This window comes from Manacus candei, unplaced genomic scaffold, assembly GCF_025592945.1.
Source record: "Manacus candei isolate 608988 ecotype Guabito, Panama unplaced genomic scaffold, ASM2559294v1 h1tg000033l, whole genome shotgun sequence".
NCBI lineage: Eukaryota > Metazoa > Chordata > Aves > Passeriformes > Pipridae > Manacus > Manacus candei.
In genome coordinates this window covers 9,595,551-9,613,909 of record NW_026138081.1, presented here as the reverse complement: position 1 = coordinate 9,613,909, position 18,359 = coordinate 9,595,551, and positions in this window count along the sequence as shown.

Genomic DNA, 18,359 nt, shown 5'->3' with positions numbered 1-18,359 from the left:
CAACGTTTCCAACCCACTGCCCAATACAAATACAAACGTGTAAGCACCAGTAGGAATGGCAAGGAAGGGCTGGAGGGGTGGATGCATTTCCAGTTGACCAAAGGGAGGAGGACTCAGTCCAGGTGGCTGTGCTCTGCTCTGGCCCCAGGATGAGTGATTTGCTCACTAGCAAGGAGGAGGGCAGTGGGGGAGATTTTGTACTGTAAACCCACCTCCTTTTCCATCAGCTCTAGTTTTGGAATTTATAACCCAGATTTCCTCCCAGCAATCTCCTCACCACTGCTGACTGGATGCTTTCCCATACGCCAGCCTTCTACCTGGAAGTTGGGACACAAGGGAGGGCTGCTCTGCTCTCCTCCTCCACACTGTGCCCATCACAGCCACCCCTCTCAAAAGCAGAGCAAGGCTTGAAGAACTGGGGTTGAAACTGTGTTGCCAGATAGATCACCATGCAGCTGCCTGGTAAATGTGCCTGGGAGCGGGATCCCCCTTTCCTACCTACTCTTTGCTTCTGTGCAGCTGAGGGTCTCTCAGGCAGAGAGGAGGAAGGAGAGCTGAGAAGAGGGAAAAATGAGATATTTCAGTGCCAGGTCCATGCTGAGCAGGAATGGAGGAGGCAAGAGGGGCAGACAAAGAGCTGGGGGCCAGGGGAATGCCCCAAGCCATTTCACAGGAGCTCTTACCAGATTCCCCATTAAATATGTTCTGTGGCAATAGGATTAAGGGGTCAGGGAGCATGGGACCACAGCCGAGACTGGATTATCTGAAAAAGAATTAAATGGAGATTATCTCCAGCCTAGCATTCATTGCCAGGGCCAGGTCGCTGTGCTTGTTAAATCTCCCTCTCTGGCAAGCCCCTATCCCCTGCAGCCCAGGTCCCCCATAATCACAAGGACTGGATTTAAAGCTCCCCCATGTCTCTTGCCTTGGTCCCATACGGGGCACTCAAGGGGCTACAAGCTTGTCTGTGTCTCCCTACGTCAGAGCAGAGCTGGAAGAATTTGTTATTAATAATTAAGCACCCCCAGAGAATAAGCAGAGGAGGGCTGCAGCACCACATGGGACACAGGGCATCCCAGGAGAGTGTGATTCAGCATGTCCTGGAGGATGCCAGTGCTGAGCTTGGCCAGTGAGCCATGCTGTGGGAGAATATGGGGAGAGCCCCTTAAGTCTGGGATGCCCTGGGGACACGGATGCAGGGCTGGGGTATGGAGAGGATTTTCCAGGGGTGCTGGGGCATAGGCAAGTCCAGGATGACCAGGAGAGGGGTGGCCACCAGGTGGGAGAGTTCTTGGCCAGATGCAGACTCCTCCATCCCACTGCATTTATTTGCTTTGTTCTCCCATTTCCCGAGAGGAAATTGTGTCTCCTCAAGGAGATGCAGCCAACTGCCCCCTCCTCACAGAGGGTCTTTCTGTGCCAGGCCTGTGAGCCACCTCCACCACATGTCAGCAGCTCCCCGAGAGGAATAATTTCATATCTCCATAAAGAGGGCACTTATGATAGGTTCATCTTCCCCAGAACCTCCTGGCTGCACTCTACAAGCACTAATTAATTAAGCTGTATACCTGGAGCTGTGGTGTCTGCCTGCTACAGCGGGGAAACCCAGATGGGGTTATAGCTGAAAGGGTTTGACTGCAGAGTAGATACTGTCACAGCCCAGAATGGACTCCAGGTACCTGCAGCTCAGTTGCAGCACACAGGGGTACTCCCAAATGGGGAAATCAAAACCTTGCCTGGCAACAAGAAATTACAGCAGGTAACAAGAAACAAAAAAATGAGGCAAAATGGATTTCTGGAGAGCAGATGGCTGAAGGTGTAAAAACAAAAAACAACAAGAAGAAAGCCTTCCCCCCAAAAAAACAAACAGCACGTAGTTGGTAGCAAATGTTACACTGACAATAAAAATGAAGCCTCCAGGGGTAATTTGGGGAATTACAGATCAGTAAATTGCACATCTGTGTGCACCAAATTGATTGGAATGATAATTAAAAACAGAACATCTCATAATACAGCCCAGTGTGCGTCTCAGAGGAAAACCATGTCTCACTAATCTCCCAGATTTCCTTGAACGTATCAGCCCAGCGGCGGATGCAGAACAACAAAGTGGCTATTTATTTAGAGCTTCTCTGACAAAAGATTGTCCAGACAGCTGCTAAAAAAGCTAATTAGCCAAGGGGGCAAAAGACACCATCTTTTTCCGGCATGGGAACCTGGCAAGGAGTCCCGAAGCAGAGAGGATAAATAGTTGGGGTTCATAATGGCAAAAGATTAGCAGGAGTGAAGCTGGGACACATGCAAGGCTTCCTGCTGAGCAAGAGTGTTATTAATGGCCTGGACAGAGGAGCAGAGACAGGAGGTAGGAGCAAGTGCAAACTTCCTCAGGTGATTCACGAGCTTGGGATACAGCAAGCAGCTTCAGAGAGCCCTGAGGGTACTGTATGGATGAGTACCACGGTGACAAATTGTATTGATGCTGATAAATGCAAAGAAATGCATTTTACAGCATAAAACTTTCAGGTTTTGTAAACCTGGGAGAATTTCTGTACCATCCACCAGAGGAAGCTGGGGCTGCCCTGGGAACAGCTCAGGCCACAATCCCTGCTGACAGCACAGCAGCCACTGGTGAAGCCTCTATGCAGCCGAGACAGGTTGGGCAATGTGCAGCAAGTAGCACAGGGATGGTCCTGAGGCCACTGGGATGGGCACAGCAGGGGGGACAGTCAGAGGGGGACACCAAGAGGAGCTGGGAGCCTGAGGAATGGGGACCCCAACTGTCAGGGAGAGGAGGCACTAGGCAGACTCACAGATTACTGTCAGAGAGAAGATGGGAAAATCCAGTTTTCCCTGTTGCCTAGCAGAAGAGTAGAAGGCTGGTCAGTGAAACACCGGACAAGGCAAGAAAATGCCACTTCACCCACTGTGAGATTAAACAACGGTAGTTTTGCCACAGGAAATAGCTGTTTGAGGCCAGAAACTCAGCAAGATTCAATTCTGATTAGATAAACACACGGAGATCAATGTAACCCAGAGCATCACTATTTCCTGTGACATTTTGTGAGGGGGATGAGAAACCTTGTGCTTGGGACTCTGACTACCCTGTCTCTGACAGACCCCCCAGGGGGCCAGGCCACCCCATATCTGCTCTGCCAGCCTTGCTTCTTACCCTGCCCCAGGCACTGCAGGCAGGTCTGCATCAACCCAGAGGCAGTGAGGTGGCTCCTACCTGTCCAGACCTTGTTGTCAGGAGTTAATATTGCTCTGCTGAATGGGACAGTGAGGGTGGTAATGGGACAATGGGCAGGGTCAGCTGTGTCCCCTTCAGGGCCAGCTATGCTGAGACCTGAGGAATGCCATGCCTGGAGCATCTTCCATCTATACTGGGAAGAAACTTCCCCATATGAGAAGGCAGGCAGCTGGCCTCAGCCCTCTCGCCTGCTGAAAGGGACAAAACATTTGAGCAGAGACAAAATAGGAAGTAGAAAGCTTTAAGGAAATGCCAAACTAAAGGCTCACAGGGCTGCTCCAGCTCCAGCCAGCTTACAGGCAGCTCTGGCCCCTAGCTGTGCCAGCTTCTCCCCAGCAAACTCTCACACTGGGATCAGCGCTAAACTGCTGCTTTCCTGTTTTTTCTCTCTGTCTGAGCCCCACAAGAGGCAGCTGTGCTCGTGGGCATTTTTTTCTTTTTGATGCCAACAAACAGAGCCAGCACTAAGTGAGTGAACCCTGCAGTCACCTTGCTGGAGGTGAAATCCAGCCTCAGAGAAGGCTTGGTAGGGGCAAGAGGAGAGTGCATCAGCCTGTGGCATTCTCCTCCTTCACCCTCTCCTTGGGAAATGTCAAAAAGTTCCTAGCTTTTCTCTTTGGCTCCTATCAGCTGCAAAATTATTTCCCACTACAACAAGCAGATTTGACTTTTCCAGCAATACCAGCCCCATGGCTCACCTTGCCAAACACAGTTATTACACTGGGAACATACTCTTCCAACCTCCCAGTACTCCTTTCACATTAATTTTTAACCTAGGGAGGAAAGAGTCCATTTGTGGCCCAGGAATATGTCCCTTACACATATGTATCTGTACCTTTTAAGAGAGAGGAAAATCTTCCCCTCCACTCCCTTCCCAACTTCTCTCTCCCGTATCCATCATCATTAGTGACTATAAACATCAGAGCTGCAGCCATTTAGCTGCTATTCCTAGATAAATAATGCTTTTCATATTTAATTTACAGGAGGTTTCAGAGCTTCTTTGGGGTGCACGGGGTTAATTAAGAGCTGAATTAGATGTAAATGTTTCTCCCTGAGGAAACTCAAACTGTTCTGGACAAAAAACAAGGATGGTCAGGATTTATCCCCAAAAAGTGATGCTGTGTGGCCCCCCTGGCCGCTAGGTCCCCTGTGGCTGGGGATGGAGCTTCTTTTCCTACCTAATGCTGCATATGTGTGTTCCAACTCTGCTGATGGGAATGGCTGGCTGCCCCTGACTTCCATGGGAAAGGGAATGGGGCACTGAAGCAGTGGAGGTAAATAACGGGCAGAGAAGAGGGACTAAGGAGCACCCAGCACCTGCATGGGACACACATTGTAGTGGCTCCTCCTTTTTGAGTCTGAATACTGAGAGTCCCTGTGTTTCAGCCAGACATGACAGTGATGATGCCCATGGTTAATCCTTCCTCCTGCTTCACAAACAAGTTGCCAAATTCTCCTCAGGAAAGTGATCTCCAAAACGGGAGGAGTGCCAAGACTTGCTATGCATGTGAAGGAAGCTCCTGGCCTCCTCATCCCAGACATCTGCTCACCAAAGCAATGCATGCTGTGAATTGCAGACCACCACAGGTCCCGTGTGAGCTATACATCCTTCCTGTGGTGGTACATGGGCAGCAGCTCCTTTCCTTCTCAAGAAAAAGAGCTCTGGACAAAGCAGCATTGCTGGAAGAAACAAAACAGAACAAAAAGTTCAGAAAACCCTCTAGAGAAAGATGTGAGATCTTCTGGGATGACAGGAAAGTTTGTTTACATGGACTTTTTGCTCTGATTCGAGCAAATGAGGAAGGCACCTTGTCAGGGAGCACATATCTGGCTCGCTAGACAGGATGAAAATGCTAAAATTCAAGTGCTCATTGTCCATATAACACCTTGTAAGAACCTGTCAATCCAAGGAAGGGTTTGGTGGCCCTGATCAATAGCTCTTCAAACTCATACTCATTTAAATCTACTTTTATTCTTCTGCGTGTGTCTTTTCAACAGCCAAATCCAAGGGACAAATGGTCTGGTGGCTCCTCTGCGCCACTCTACCCTGAGTGGCTTCACCTTCAAGGAGGTGGAGGACTGGTACCAGGAGTTTCCCTCAGCAGCAGGTACTTGATCTTAGAGACTTGCATGATCTGCAGCTCCTTCCCTGGCTCCATCCCCACAGGACACTGCCTGAAGCCCCATCTGAAAGTGATTCAGCTGTTCCCTTGGCTTTCACAGCACACAGAAGATGAACACACTGTCATCCTTTCTAATATCAGCCTCACTGTTTGATGTGATTACCTGCTGTGTTCACTTGGCACTTGAAAATTCAGACCTATCAATTTAATCTTAATTGTGCCCTTAATTTGATCATTGTGTTGTTCCACCTCTAACTGGCTTAGAGGAATCTGGTAGTAAATTTGCCTTGCAACATGCTTGACTTTAGCATATGTTTGTTTGGTTGGCTTTTATATAAAGTTTGTGAGGCAGAGCACAGAAATCGGTTTATTCTGTCAACTGGCAGCGTGGATAATGAACTTGGAGGGCAGAAGTCCCTTTGATAATATGCTCTGCTATGAAAGCATAGCTCCTCTGCCCCACAGAGCCTGGCCCATTCTTCCCCTGGTCATGGAAGGGCTCAGACAGAGATGCCTGCTGTCAAGCCAGGCAGGGTCAGGGAGGCCAGGCAGGTTTCCTCAGCAGAGGGAGTGCATATATTTCTGTTCAGATAAGGTTACTTCCTCCAAAAGCATTTCCAAGTGCGGCTGGACAGGGAGGAAAAGACCCAGGTATTTGCTACACCTCCACCAAAGCATTTTTCCCTCTTGGTCTTTCAGCTTGTGTGCTGCTTAGCTGCATGCAGCCCCTTACTGTATCTCTCAGTGTCCAACGTGCCCTGTCTAACTGGGAGGATGACCAAGGCAGAAAATCAGGCTTTAGAAATTATTTTGGCTGCTTCCTCCAGAAGCTGCAAATCCTTATCTCCTTGAGACCATCTAGGTGAGGTTATCCACACAAACACAGCCTCCACAGAAGCAGGAAGAGCTGAGAGAAAGTGGGAGAAGAGCAGAAGAAATCCTGGGCATCACATCCCTGATCCTAGAACTTTGCAAAACCTACACAGACTTCCCCCAGCTTTGCAGCAGGGAAAACAAATGCCTGCCAGACAAGTCCCACCTGGGCCTGCCCGCTGAGCCTGCTGGTAAGTGCATGGGCTAACCGAGTGTTCAAAACAAGTCTCTTGCTGACAAAAAACCTCAAGAGCCTTGGAAACACAGGATCCCAGTAAGCACAGTGCAGCCAGACATGCAGGGAGAGCCAAGGATGCCCTGGCATGACATCTCCCCTATCCCCTGGGAAATTTTATATTTAATTAGAAGAGAGTTCAGGAAAAAAAGACAAGTGCATGTATAGGAGTAAACCACCACCCGGTTAGCTGATTTCTTCCACGCAGGAGACAGAAGCAAAGGAACATTTAATCCCGCTGTCTGAGCATGGCCAAATTGAGATCTACAGGGACTTCTCTGTGCAAGTATGGCAGCAAACAGCCTGGGTAACAGGATAAGCTTTATCTGAACAATCAGCCACTTCAGTGCAGCCTTCCAGGGCCACCAGCACTGGCCAGCGAGGGGTCGCCTGGGGACAACTACTCCAGGCTGGCAGGAGAGTCAAGAAAAGGAGTTGGTGCAGAGCAGCATCTGGATTTAGGCAACTTAGCCAAAAATCCTCGGTGAGACCCCGCTTTGCTTAGAAACTGCCCTGTTATCTGGTCCCCTTGACAAAACCCTCCTGCTTGCTAACCCAGAGTGGGAGGGTGCGGCTACCTGCTCTCTGCCCATCACCCTACACATCCCCATGCAGCCTACGTGCCCTCGGCACAGCAGCCCTTCGCACACCCAGCAGGGCTTTCAGCCTCAGCTGCTGCTGGCGTCCCTGCCCGCGACCTGCCTGCCTTCTGAGAGCTCTTGTGAGTGCAGGGATATTAATGATGCTGCCTTTTGATATGCAAACGGAGCACTCATTACGCCTCTCGCCCCACATCCTCTGAGCTGTTAATTAAAGAGTGTGCAGTTGGCAGAAAATTATCGTCGCTTGCTAAATAAACCAACAACAGTTGGATGGCTTCACCACCCTGCTCCAAAGCACATGCAGAAAGCCCTGGCTGCAGCTGAATGGATGGACAGGTGAATACACACTGCCCAGCGCTTGGGCAGATGAACCCCACAGCTCCTGCACAGCCACAACCTACAGCGTGGAAAGCTGTGGCCAGGCCGTGGTGGCTGCATTGGCACCAGCCAGGTTCAGGGCAGCTGTGGCACAAATGCACTGCTCTGGGGCTGCAAAGGCATCAGTGCCTCCTGCCAGCACCATGCTGCTCTTTGTCCAACTTCTCCCAGGAAGAGGCAAGCAGGAGAGAACCCATTCCATCATCCTGGAGAAGGATGGCTTTCCCCTTCCCCAGATCCTGCCTGGATGCTGGTCGCTGGAAGCACAGATGGGAACAGGTTATTTTGGTGCTGACTTCCTTGGTGCCTCTACTTTCTGGGGAGAGGGACCCACTACAGCATTTTGCAGGGAGGGCAGCAATGGCCAGGTGCCCTTGATGGTGAGTGCCCTGGAGAGCTGCTGCTGCAGCCCAGCAGTAAGTCAAAGTTAGCTTTGACGGTGCTTTGGCTTTGGTGAGCCTTTTGGGGAGGGAGGGGCAAGCTGAGTGAGGTGGGGAAGGATGTCCTGACTGCTCGCAAAAATGGGACTCCTCTCACACAGCTGCTCTGCTGCAGGAAGGGGCTCTCCCAGGCCCATCCCCAAAACACCTCTAGCTCTGCTCCAGGATCTTGTCTTGCAAACAGTCATCAGCTTTTTGGGGCTCTGAATCCAGTCCTTGCAGAAAGAAGCAAGCGCCTGCAGCAATCGCAACAGATCAAAGGGAAGGGTGGGAGTCAGAGCCCACAATTTCCTTCTGCTCCAACTAAATGAGGAATTGAATTAACCAGTTAGTAATCTGAGCAGAGACTGCCCTGACCCACTTTCCCTCTTAGGTGGATTCTCATTTAACTCAAGAACACATCATCCATAGTGGCTCCCAGGGGCTGCCTCCTCTCACTTTGCTGGACCAGAACCTCAGCCATGACTCTCTACCAGAGGATGATGCTCAAAACTCCAGGTGGCATCACATGGCTTTCCTCCTTCCCACTGAATAAGAGGGAAGGGTAACATTTTGCTCTTGGGTGGGTTTAGGCACATTTTGGGTGTCCCTTGTTTGCGACAGATCTTCCATGTCTGAGAAGGGATCTGCTTGGAGATGTAGCACAGCCCTTAGCTAGAAGGACACATTGTTATTTTTCCCCTGCCATTTCTGGGGTACAGCCTGCGTTTATTGATGCGGTTAGGAAACAGAGATTACTGCAGAAATGACAGTCTCCCACTCACTCCTCTCACAGAGGAGCTGGTTAGCTCTCATAGAGCTGGTTAGAAATGACAGAAGCAGCAGGTGCCCTATGGACAAGTAATGGACTCATTATCTTTCTTTCCACCCAACAAATGTTGTCTGGTTTATTGGGAAAGGGAGAATTTGCAGGCAGGAGGCAGGCAGAGGAGCTGCCTGATGCCTTGGAGAGAGATTGATCCTTTGCACTGTTTTTCCCATCAAATTAAAACAACCACCATTCATGCTATAGGCACTATCACAACCAAAGTTGTGCTACATGGAAGCAAACATCATTTCTCCCTGGTCTCCCTGCTGCTTGCCTGAGAAGGTGGTTCAGGTCCCCATCTCTTCCCTCTTTCTCCTCCTTCTTTCCAAGCCAATGGTGTTTCTGTACCACAGGGAGGAGGCCCCCTTCATGGCAGGATGTTGCTGTCTGCAGCTGGAGATGAGTATGACAGAGTGGCTCAGCGCTGCAGGACAGACCTGACTCTGGAGTCTTCCACACTTCCAGTGCGAAGGTGCTGGGATCTAAGCAGTCCCTCAGATACTGCAACTGCTCCTAATTGTTTCTGTACCCAGATGCTATCATCCCTGCTGGGACATTGGAAGTGCAGACTCCACAGGGTCTGTGATTTGTCATGGTCTCCTCTGGAATTTCCTCCTGCCCCCACCAGTGATGGTGCTTTGTCTCTCAGGGTTGGTTCAGCGTGGAGTGGGCTGGGGGAGCCGGCACTGGGAGGGTTGCCAGCTCAGCTGTCCCCAGAGGTGGATGGCAGCCACTGCCTCCCATGACCCTGATACCTCAGCTCACCTGGTAATGAAAAATATGGCAATGACTCACTCCAGGGTGGAGGTCACAGCAGCCTATTTCCCTGGGGCAGCAGTGGGCAGAGGACAGATGGTACTCCTTCCTCTCCCAGCTGATACCACCCTCTCAGGACAGGGATGAGGTGGAAGATGCAAAGGTAACTGAGCTCAAACAACTCTGCTTCTCCACCTCCTTCCCACCCTGCATCCATGCCTTTCCCTCACATCTCTAGACTCCTGGGACCATGCTGCAATGCTGAGGGGCCATAACCCCACATCTGCAGCTCTGCACAGCTCCAGTGACTGTATGCTGCTCCTGCCCTTCAGCCTCCCTCCCGCTCCTCCTGCAAGCTGTGCCATTCATCTCCTCATCTCAGGACTTGCCCTGCCATCCATCACTGACTGCCTGAGCACATTATCCTTCACTTCTTCAGACAGCGGTCCAGGAAGGCAGTTGGGACCAAGCAGTCACTCTGCTGAATCCCAGACACGCTCACACCTTGGCTCTGCAGGGCTGTGCTGTGGGGCTGGAGCTTTGCTGAGTCAAACTCTCCAAAGACCGACAAGGTCTGTGGAGCTCACTGGTACCGTGGGCACCACCTGTGATCCTTGGGGATGCAAGTTATGGCAGATGGAACATTCTGAACACCACTGCACTGGACCACAGGCAGCCAAATCCATCCTGGTTGCCATGTCCTGCTTGGTACCCTCAGGGCTGCAGTATGGGCTATCCACTGCCAGGAGGGAGTGCAGTACCCTCTCTTTGTGAGGGCAGCAGAGAGGCTGGGAGTGCCCAGCAGCCAGCACAGGGGCACAGGCATGTGAGAGAGGATGGAGCTGGCTTTTGCCCAATGCTTGAATGACAGCAGCGCAATCCCAGTGCTTCCACCTCTGAGAACTCCACGATAACACCTCCTGTGCCAGTGCTGTGGCAGGGATGTGCCCATGGAGAAATAGGTGGCACTGCTAATCCAGAGCTCCTAGGCATTTGACCCATGCTGACCTGGTATCACAAACATTTACTAAGAGAAAAAAAGATTTTGGAAGGCTAAGAAAAATCACAGTTTCTCATGGTATATTACACATGTCAAAAAATCAATTCTGATAAATATATGGTTTAATGTGAGTCAGTAGTAATAGGTGCTACAAATTTAAATTTAAATACCTCACTGCACACTCAGTACATAGTTATGCAGAATTATGAAGCACTTTGGATTAATATGCATTTAGTACAATGTACCAGTATATAGTTTGTATTGAATTGCTGCATTTCCGTGTGCATGCTAATATTAAATGTGCATCTACATGATGACTATGTAGATACAAGCAGATAGTCAGCTGCCAGTGCTGATCTAGAGCTTTCAATGACCCAAAAATAGTATTTTTGGAGAAGCACCCAATGACCAGAGGGCTAAGTGGCGGTCAGGCCCTGCTGGTTCCTGTTTATGGGTCCCGCTGTTTTGGAAGAGCAGGAAAGGATGAACAGTCTTGGCTCTCAGATGATGATTTTTGGGGAGACTTGACACTGTCTATCAGTACAGACAACTATCACCAGGGTTGAGCAGAGCTGAAAGTGGAGCTCTGCCGCCCTCATGGCACATCCCAAGGGACTGGCTCACCCCTGTCCCCTCTGAGCAACTCCCTCCTTGGCACAGACCTCTCAGCTCCTGCTGCTCAGCCACTGGATCCTGGCTGCCACTTAGCTCCAAGGTGACAGTGCGTCACTGACATCATGTGAAGAGTGGAGTCTTCTAGGGATGTCATATTCCTCACTGCCTGCTGTGCCCACAGCAGCCTGGAGAGAGGCCACACCATGTACACCTCCCTGGCAGCTTGCTGATGCTTGATTCCCCCAGGAGTTCTGTCCAGGCTGATGTGAAAGATTTACACTTCCTTTCCAGGGACCCTTCTGCAGCCTCGGACCTGGGATTAGCAGGCAGCTTCTTTTTTTTAACTTCCTTTTTACCTCTTTCTCTCTAGCTTTATTCCTCTTCTCCTGGGTATTTGCATCCTGCTACCCTGGCTCCATCACAGAATCACAGCATATGCTGAGTTGGAAGGGACCCACAAGGACCATCGAGTCCAACTCCTGGCCCTGCATAGGACTATCCCCAAATCACACCATGTGCCTGAGGGTATCATCCAAATGCTTCTTGAACTCTGTCAGGCTTGGTGCTGTAACCACTTCCCTGGGGAGCCTTCTCCAGTGACCAACCACCTCTGGGTGAAGAACCTTTTTCTAATATCCAACCTAAAACCTCCCCTGACACAATTTCAGGCCATTCCCTCGGGTCCTGTCCCTGGTCACCACAGAGAAGAGATAAGTGCCCGCCCCTCCTCTTCCCCTCACGAGGAAGTTGTAACTGTGGTGAGGTCTCCCCTCAGTCTCCTCTTCTCCAGGCTCAACAGACCAAGTGACCTCAGCCACTCTTCACGTGGCTTCCCCTCAAGGCCCTTCACCATCTTCATTGCCCTCCTCTGGACACTCTCTAACAGCAGTCTAAAAGCAGACATGAGGCTCTTTTACTCTCTTTTCACATACCAGCTTTTCAGCCTGTTCTCCTGTGTTTCTCCAAACTGTCCCAATCTGTTTCAGCCTCTGGCAAACACCAGCCTCTGGCTGGACATGGTGCCCCAAGACACTGTTAGGGCTCTCTAGAGGTACAGATTGCCCATTGACTGCCTCAGATTGCATCAGCCATGCCAAAGACATGCCCAACCTCAAATCCTACTCTCAGTTTCAATCTGCATCCATAGCATCTTCTGGCCCTGCTCCTAAACAAGACATGAAGCATGGCCATTAAATTATCCCTTCTCTTGCCTCATCCTACCCTTCCCCTGGCAGGTGAATGACCAGGTTCCCCACACAGCTCACAGTCCTGGGAACTGGATGTGGTGCCCTTTACACCCTCTGAGCACCCTCTGAGCCACTATTTGAGGAGAAAAATCTCATAGGTGCTGAGGCACCCTCTATCCTTGGAATTTTGCAAGACCTGACTGGATAAAGCCCTGAGTAACCCAGTTTGGTCCCATAGCTGACCCTGCTTTGAGAAGGAGGTTGGACTTGAGACCTCATGAAGTACCTCTGAGTTTTCTCGTGGCCCTAACCCCTTGCCCCACACACATTTCAGAGGCGTCCCCAGATCTTGCCCAAGCTGCAGGGGACTAAACCCTTCTTTGAAGCTTTCCCCTCGCAGCCAGAAGGAGCCACTTATGCCAACCTCCCTCCTCCATGCCTTCATGTGTGAGCAGGGTGCCCCTGCTTCACAGGCCCCCCAGCTTTCCTCCGTACTGTCTCCCAGAGAGAGCCTCTCTTGCCCTGCTAGTGCCATACTCTGACCATGGTGCTGAGTGAGAGCTGGTTCAGCACAGATGGGAGGCACACATAGTCTGCTGGGGGAGACAAATAAAATGTGCAGAAAATGCACTGAAGCCTTTGTCGCTTGTTTATGGCTGACAAATTAGTTTTGCATTAAGTTTGTAATGTGCCTGGCTTGTAGGCTCTGCTTGGAGTGTGGCAGGAACAGGCAGTGCAGGGGGAAGAGGGCAGAGCAGTGGGGGCAGCAGGGACAGGTGGCATCGTGCCAGCACAGATGGCACCTCTGCATGTTGGATGCAACCACATTGTCAGATGGCTCAGGCTGCCCCAGCTCTGGGAGAAATCAATGAGCCTTCTTGCCTGTTACCCCCAGGGCTTTGTGGACTCCTGCTTCAGGGGAGGAGGAAGAGAGGACAGGTTTCCAGTGGGCGCTGGGCAATACACATTCACTCCCACAGCACCAGAATCTCCACTCAGGTCCAGTCAGATGCCTGGTTTTGCCACAGACATGACCCTTTGCAGTCCAGGCCAGCTTCCCAGTTCCATCTCTTCATCTGGCAAAGATGGTGGGTACAGTTCATCCCCAGTGAGTGCTTGAAATCCCTGCCGAGCTCTCTTCTGCCTCTCCAAAAGCTACAGGTCAGCTGGAACCCTGAGTCTGCACGCACCATGATCGCCCCTGATTCCATCCTCAGGAGGGCGCAGGAGGGTTCTCAGTCCCAGAGTAGCATGTGGGCAGGGGAAAGCCATAATGAAATGAGACGGCATCCAGTGAATTCTTGGGAAAAGGCAATTTCATCAAACCCAAAATATTCCCCCTTGGATCCCATTACATTGCTGTCAGTTCTGGACCAGCTCTAGAGGGAAGGGTGAGGATTATAGATGAGGCATGAACAGCTCAGAGGAGGCTGTTTAAACTACAGTAGACCCAAAGCTGCTGTAGTTTACACTGGGGACTAAATCCAAGCCTTTTATCTATCCATATTCAAGGGCTATAGGTGTCTCCTTGCTTGCAGGGGTTAGCAGGGCCAGTGTTTTCAAAGGGAAGCAAGGGGACGGCAAAAAGCAGCATCCTCAGCTGGGAGCAAAGAGCAGCTTTTGTGAAAGTCATGCAAAGAGAGAAATCAATACAGCTCTAAAACAAGCGCGACAAAAGAACAAGTGCAAAAAGCAAGTGGCCCACCAAATCAAACCAGAAGGTGCAAGTAAGGAGCTTCACAGCTGCCTGGGACAGTAGCAGAAGCCACTGAGGAAGAACAAGGATAGAGTCAAAGCCCAAAACACGTGGGACTACAAAATGGCTCAAGACATCAAACTTCCAGTATCAAGTCTCCACAGTGTCCTGATGTGCAGTCCAAGACCCTTCTCTCTACACAGGTTTCCTGCAAGCCTGTCTGGGGATCCAGCAAGGCCTCCATGCCCCAGATGACTTCTCGTGCTGGTGCATCCCTTTCCATGCGTGATCCTTTTTTCTTTCTGACTCTTCTACAAGCCATCTAACCACACTCCTCAGCGAAGGATCAGGCCCTGAGACAGTCCTGAGATGTGTTGCTGGCTGCTGTGAGAACAGTGCACAAATAGAATCTACATTGCCATTCACTTTTGCAGCCATGAACCTTTTTCAAAGGCATCTTGAGGAGGAACTAGGCAAAGTCCATGCAGAGTGCAGGGGCCCTGCCCAAGAGATCCTGCATGTTCACTGCTTTGGCCCAAGAGGATCCAGGGCATCTTCTTGCCCTCCTCTTGTGACACCAAGCAGTGTCCCTGCCCTAGCCAGTGTCCTTGACTGCTCCTGTCACCGTGCTGGGTCAGCAGCCTGGGAATCAGTTCCAGTGTTACGCCTGGAGGAGAAGCAGCACCAACATGCAGGCTCAGCAGAAGAGGTGTCCTGTGGGGACAAAAGCTGCTTCTTTGTCCCCCCTCCAGCAGAGCCATCAGAGCAGCCAGTGCTGGAGGCTGAAAAGCTACAGCCAAGAGCATAGGCAAGCCCTGAACAAAGGCAGGGGAAGCAGGAGGCAGCAGGAGGGCTTGGGGAGCTGAATGAATTAGGAAAGCACCTCCTCAATCTGTATCATAGAGCTAATCCAGAATTTTGATGCTCAAATACTGACAGCAGTAGCCACAGGTACACAAGCAGGAAGCCTGCAGCAAAAATCCCCACGGACCCCAGCCAGGATGCTACCACATCCATGGTGCTACGGACCCTTAGGCTGCCTCAGCTCTCACATGGCCCCCATGTCCCCACGGGACCATCTAGAACTCCCTATTAGTATCTTGAACAAAGCCCTGACTCTCCACCCTCTTTCCCAGCCTGGTTTGCAGGGGAAGCCCATGTAAACAAGCAACCTGCACACCCAGGAACAGAGGGAGCTGCAACACCAGGGCAGCATGGCCAGGGTGGGAGATGCCCCTGGGTTTGCAGGAGGGGACTCTGACTTCTGTGGTACCTGAGCCTGCTGCCTGCAGCCTGCTTATCCCTGCTGCTGTGCTTGCAGGCAGAGCTGCCATGGCTGGGCTGGCTATGGCTCCCTGAAAGGGCTCATTGTTGGCAAGGGTGGAGGCAGGGACACAGGCAGCATTGAGGGTGGTGGGTGCCCCGTGCTCCTGGCTGGTGCAGGGGCCAGCCTGGCCCATGCCTGGACACTGGCAGCCCTGACCTCACAGACCTCTATAAAAAGGCTAGTTTGTAATGCTGCCCTCAGTCAGGAGCTGCAGAAGGATGAGGCACCTGGCATGTGCTTCTGCAGCTCCCAAATGAGAGCAGCCTCTGCATTTATCCTCCTACCCCCACCTCTGCCAGCCTCACCTCTCTGGCACAGCATCACAACTCTTTGGACTCCCCAGAGCTGACTCTGTTGCTCATCCTCAGCCCTTCAACATGATGCTGCAGCTCTGCTCAGCAAGGCCACAGCCACCCCAATGCTCCTCAAAGCAGCTGATGGACTCTCTCTGTGCTCTCTGCTCCCCCTCTCCTTGGGAGGGAGCTGAGTGGGATCCAGCCTGGCTGGCTGGGGGGGAGCAGTGGCAGGACTCCAGCTCTCCATGGCCCTTGGCAGCTCCTGCAGCCAACAGTAAACACACATTAAGCTCCTGCAGCCACCAGTACACACACAAATCAGAGGAAGGAAGGACGCCTGCTCAGGGAAGTTGGCCCCAAGGCTTCCGGCACCTGGAGCTGCAGCAGGCTGGGCTGGGGCGTACTTTGCAAGGGGTGGCAAGGTGCCAGAGGCAAAGACCTCTGGTCTCTCCCACCCCACTGCACCCTAAGTGTGTTAAAGGAAAAACTACTTCCGTGGTGACCTGGCTGTGTGACCTGTCACATGGCTAACGACATTTTCTCTCCCAGCCCTGAAGCCAGGAAGCTTTTGCCAACCACATGGGCAGTGTTTCAGAGATTGGGTGTTTCAGGACAGGGTGAAACAGCAGCTCCCCACCTTTGTCAGCACAGACCCAGTGGGGAGCAGGCTCACCTCCTTCCCTCCCAGGGCAGCCGTGCATTCTGACAAGAAGCACTGTGTGCCTGCCAGTGGGGAAGCCCTTTCCAGTCTTGTGGATGCCACAGTGTTTTGTGGAGAGGGCATGGGGCTGGTACCCAACGGGGCTCACTGCACAGGGCTTCAATGCACAGCTTTCTGCATCCTCTGAGCACCCTCCGAGCACCCTCCAAGGCACCAGAGCAGCAGCTGGAGGAGACAGGTCCTTGGGGGCCTGTCCATTCGTAGAGACAAACAGATGCTTGGGGTGCTTTCTGGGCTTGCAGTGTAAGGATTAAATACATGCAGGTAACTCCAGGCACCAGGCTGTGGCCAAAGCTTCAAAGAAAATTAATTTTAACAATCAAGAACACTGCAAGATAGCTGGCTGAGAAGGCAGAAAATGGAAACCCTTTTTGGTGCTTTTACAACACCTTTCGCATGCGCAATGAAACCCCAGGCTGTGTTGTCCCCCTGTGCTTTATGGCCTGCCTGGCCCCCCCGTGAGACAGGCGTGTCTGTGAGAATTTTATCACTGGTAGCAAGGGAGTTACCTTCTGGGGCAGACAGATAAAGAGAACATCACAGGACCCTGAATGCAAAATTAATTTCTTCCCATGTTAGCTTTTCCCTGGCAGCAAAAGTTTCCTTGAGTGGATATTAAGCTCTCTCCCTTCCTCACTATTTCCTCTGAAGGTCTTCTACATCTTCTACAGGCACCAACTCACGTGCATCCTGGTTGCGTGAAGGCTCCCACGGAGGCTTTGTGAACTTCGTGCAGTTTGGGATGAAATGAAAGACTCCCCTGATGCTGAGCTAATTAAGGTTCTGCAGAAGTGTGACAACCACATCTAAAAGGCTGGGGAGGTGGAGCAGATACTGTGCATGCCGGTGATGTGGGTCACACCTGGCTCTCCAGCAGAGGCACAGCTCTGGGATGCTAGGAGTACCACTGCCCTGGACTGTCTGCCATAGCCCTTTCCTCTTTGGATCGGGGCTGGGGGCACAGTGGGTGCCATCACCCCCTGCCTCCTCATGGCCAGGCCAGCAGCCCCTTCTCATCAAGCACCCTGCTCCCTTATGCTCCTTTGGCAGCTGCGCCCCTCGCCCTATGCAATCCCCCAAGTCAGGGTAGAGGCAAAACTACCTCAGGACAGAACTACAGCCCTTCAATCAGACTTTTCTCTAGTCTCAAGCACTGCAAACAGAATCCAACAGCCTCCCCACTTTGCCTGGGGACTGGCCAATTCCTCCTAAGGTGCCTGTGCTCTGAGGGGGTCCTTATCAGATGTGGTGGCCGTGGCCATATCAACCTCAAAGCAACTTAAAAAAACTCTGAAGTATTGCAAGTAACAATAAGAACAAACAGCATCACACACTCTTAAGACCTTGCATCCTTCTTTTTCCAAAATGGGGAACTAATCTTACCCACAATGCTGGGATACTGGGACAGACCTGCTCTAAGGTCCAGTAGAATCTACTCCTTTTTCTATGGCCAGCATCCCAGCCCTGGGCAGTTAGCAAGAAGGGGCTCTGCTTTCCCCCTACATGGAGGACACATGGCATCCAGGCCTAGCAGGTGGCATCTTAGCCCTTGCAGAGACTTTTAATGGAAATATTAGGGCTGGTATGGATGCAAGACAAATGCAAGCTTATGGGTGTATGAACCAAGGGAAAAGTAGAACAGGGACTAAAAGAAGGGCTGTATTCATAACCAAAGATGCATTTCCAGTTAGTCAAGCTGAGCACCACCAAGCCCAGTTTCTGATAAGCCCCAGGACAGACGCTGTGTTAGCAGAAGACAGCAGCATTTTATTACTTCCTGTTAACCCAACAGGAACATAATTGCAAAAGACAACTCTGAACAGACAGACAATATCAGTCCAACAAACTAGTTCATGATTTCCCAGCAAGAAGAACACAGGAATCAGAGGGAGGACCCGGTGACCAGAATCCCCTGCCCATCAGGTTGCAGAGATCCTGAAGAACCCTTGGGGACAGACATCTGGGTGTTTGTATGTCACAGAGTATGAATGGGTGAACACAACTGGCTTAGAGGTTTTGTATAATAAAGTCACCTTCTCCTTCTGTAAGATCTTG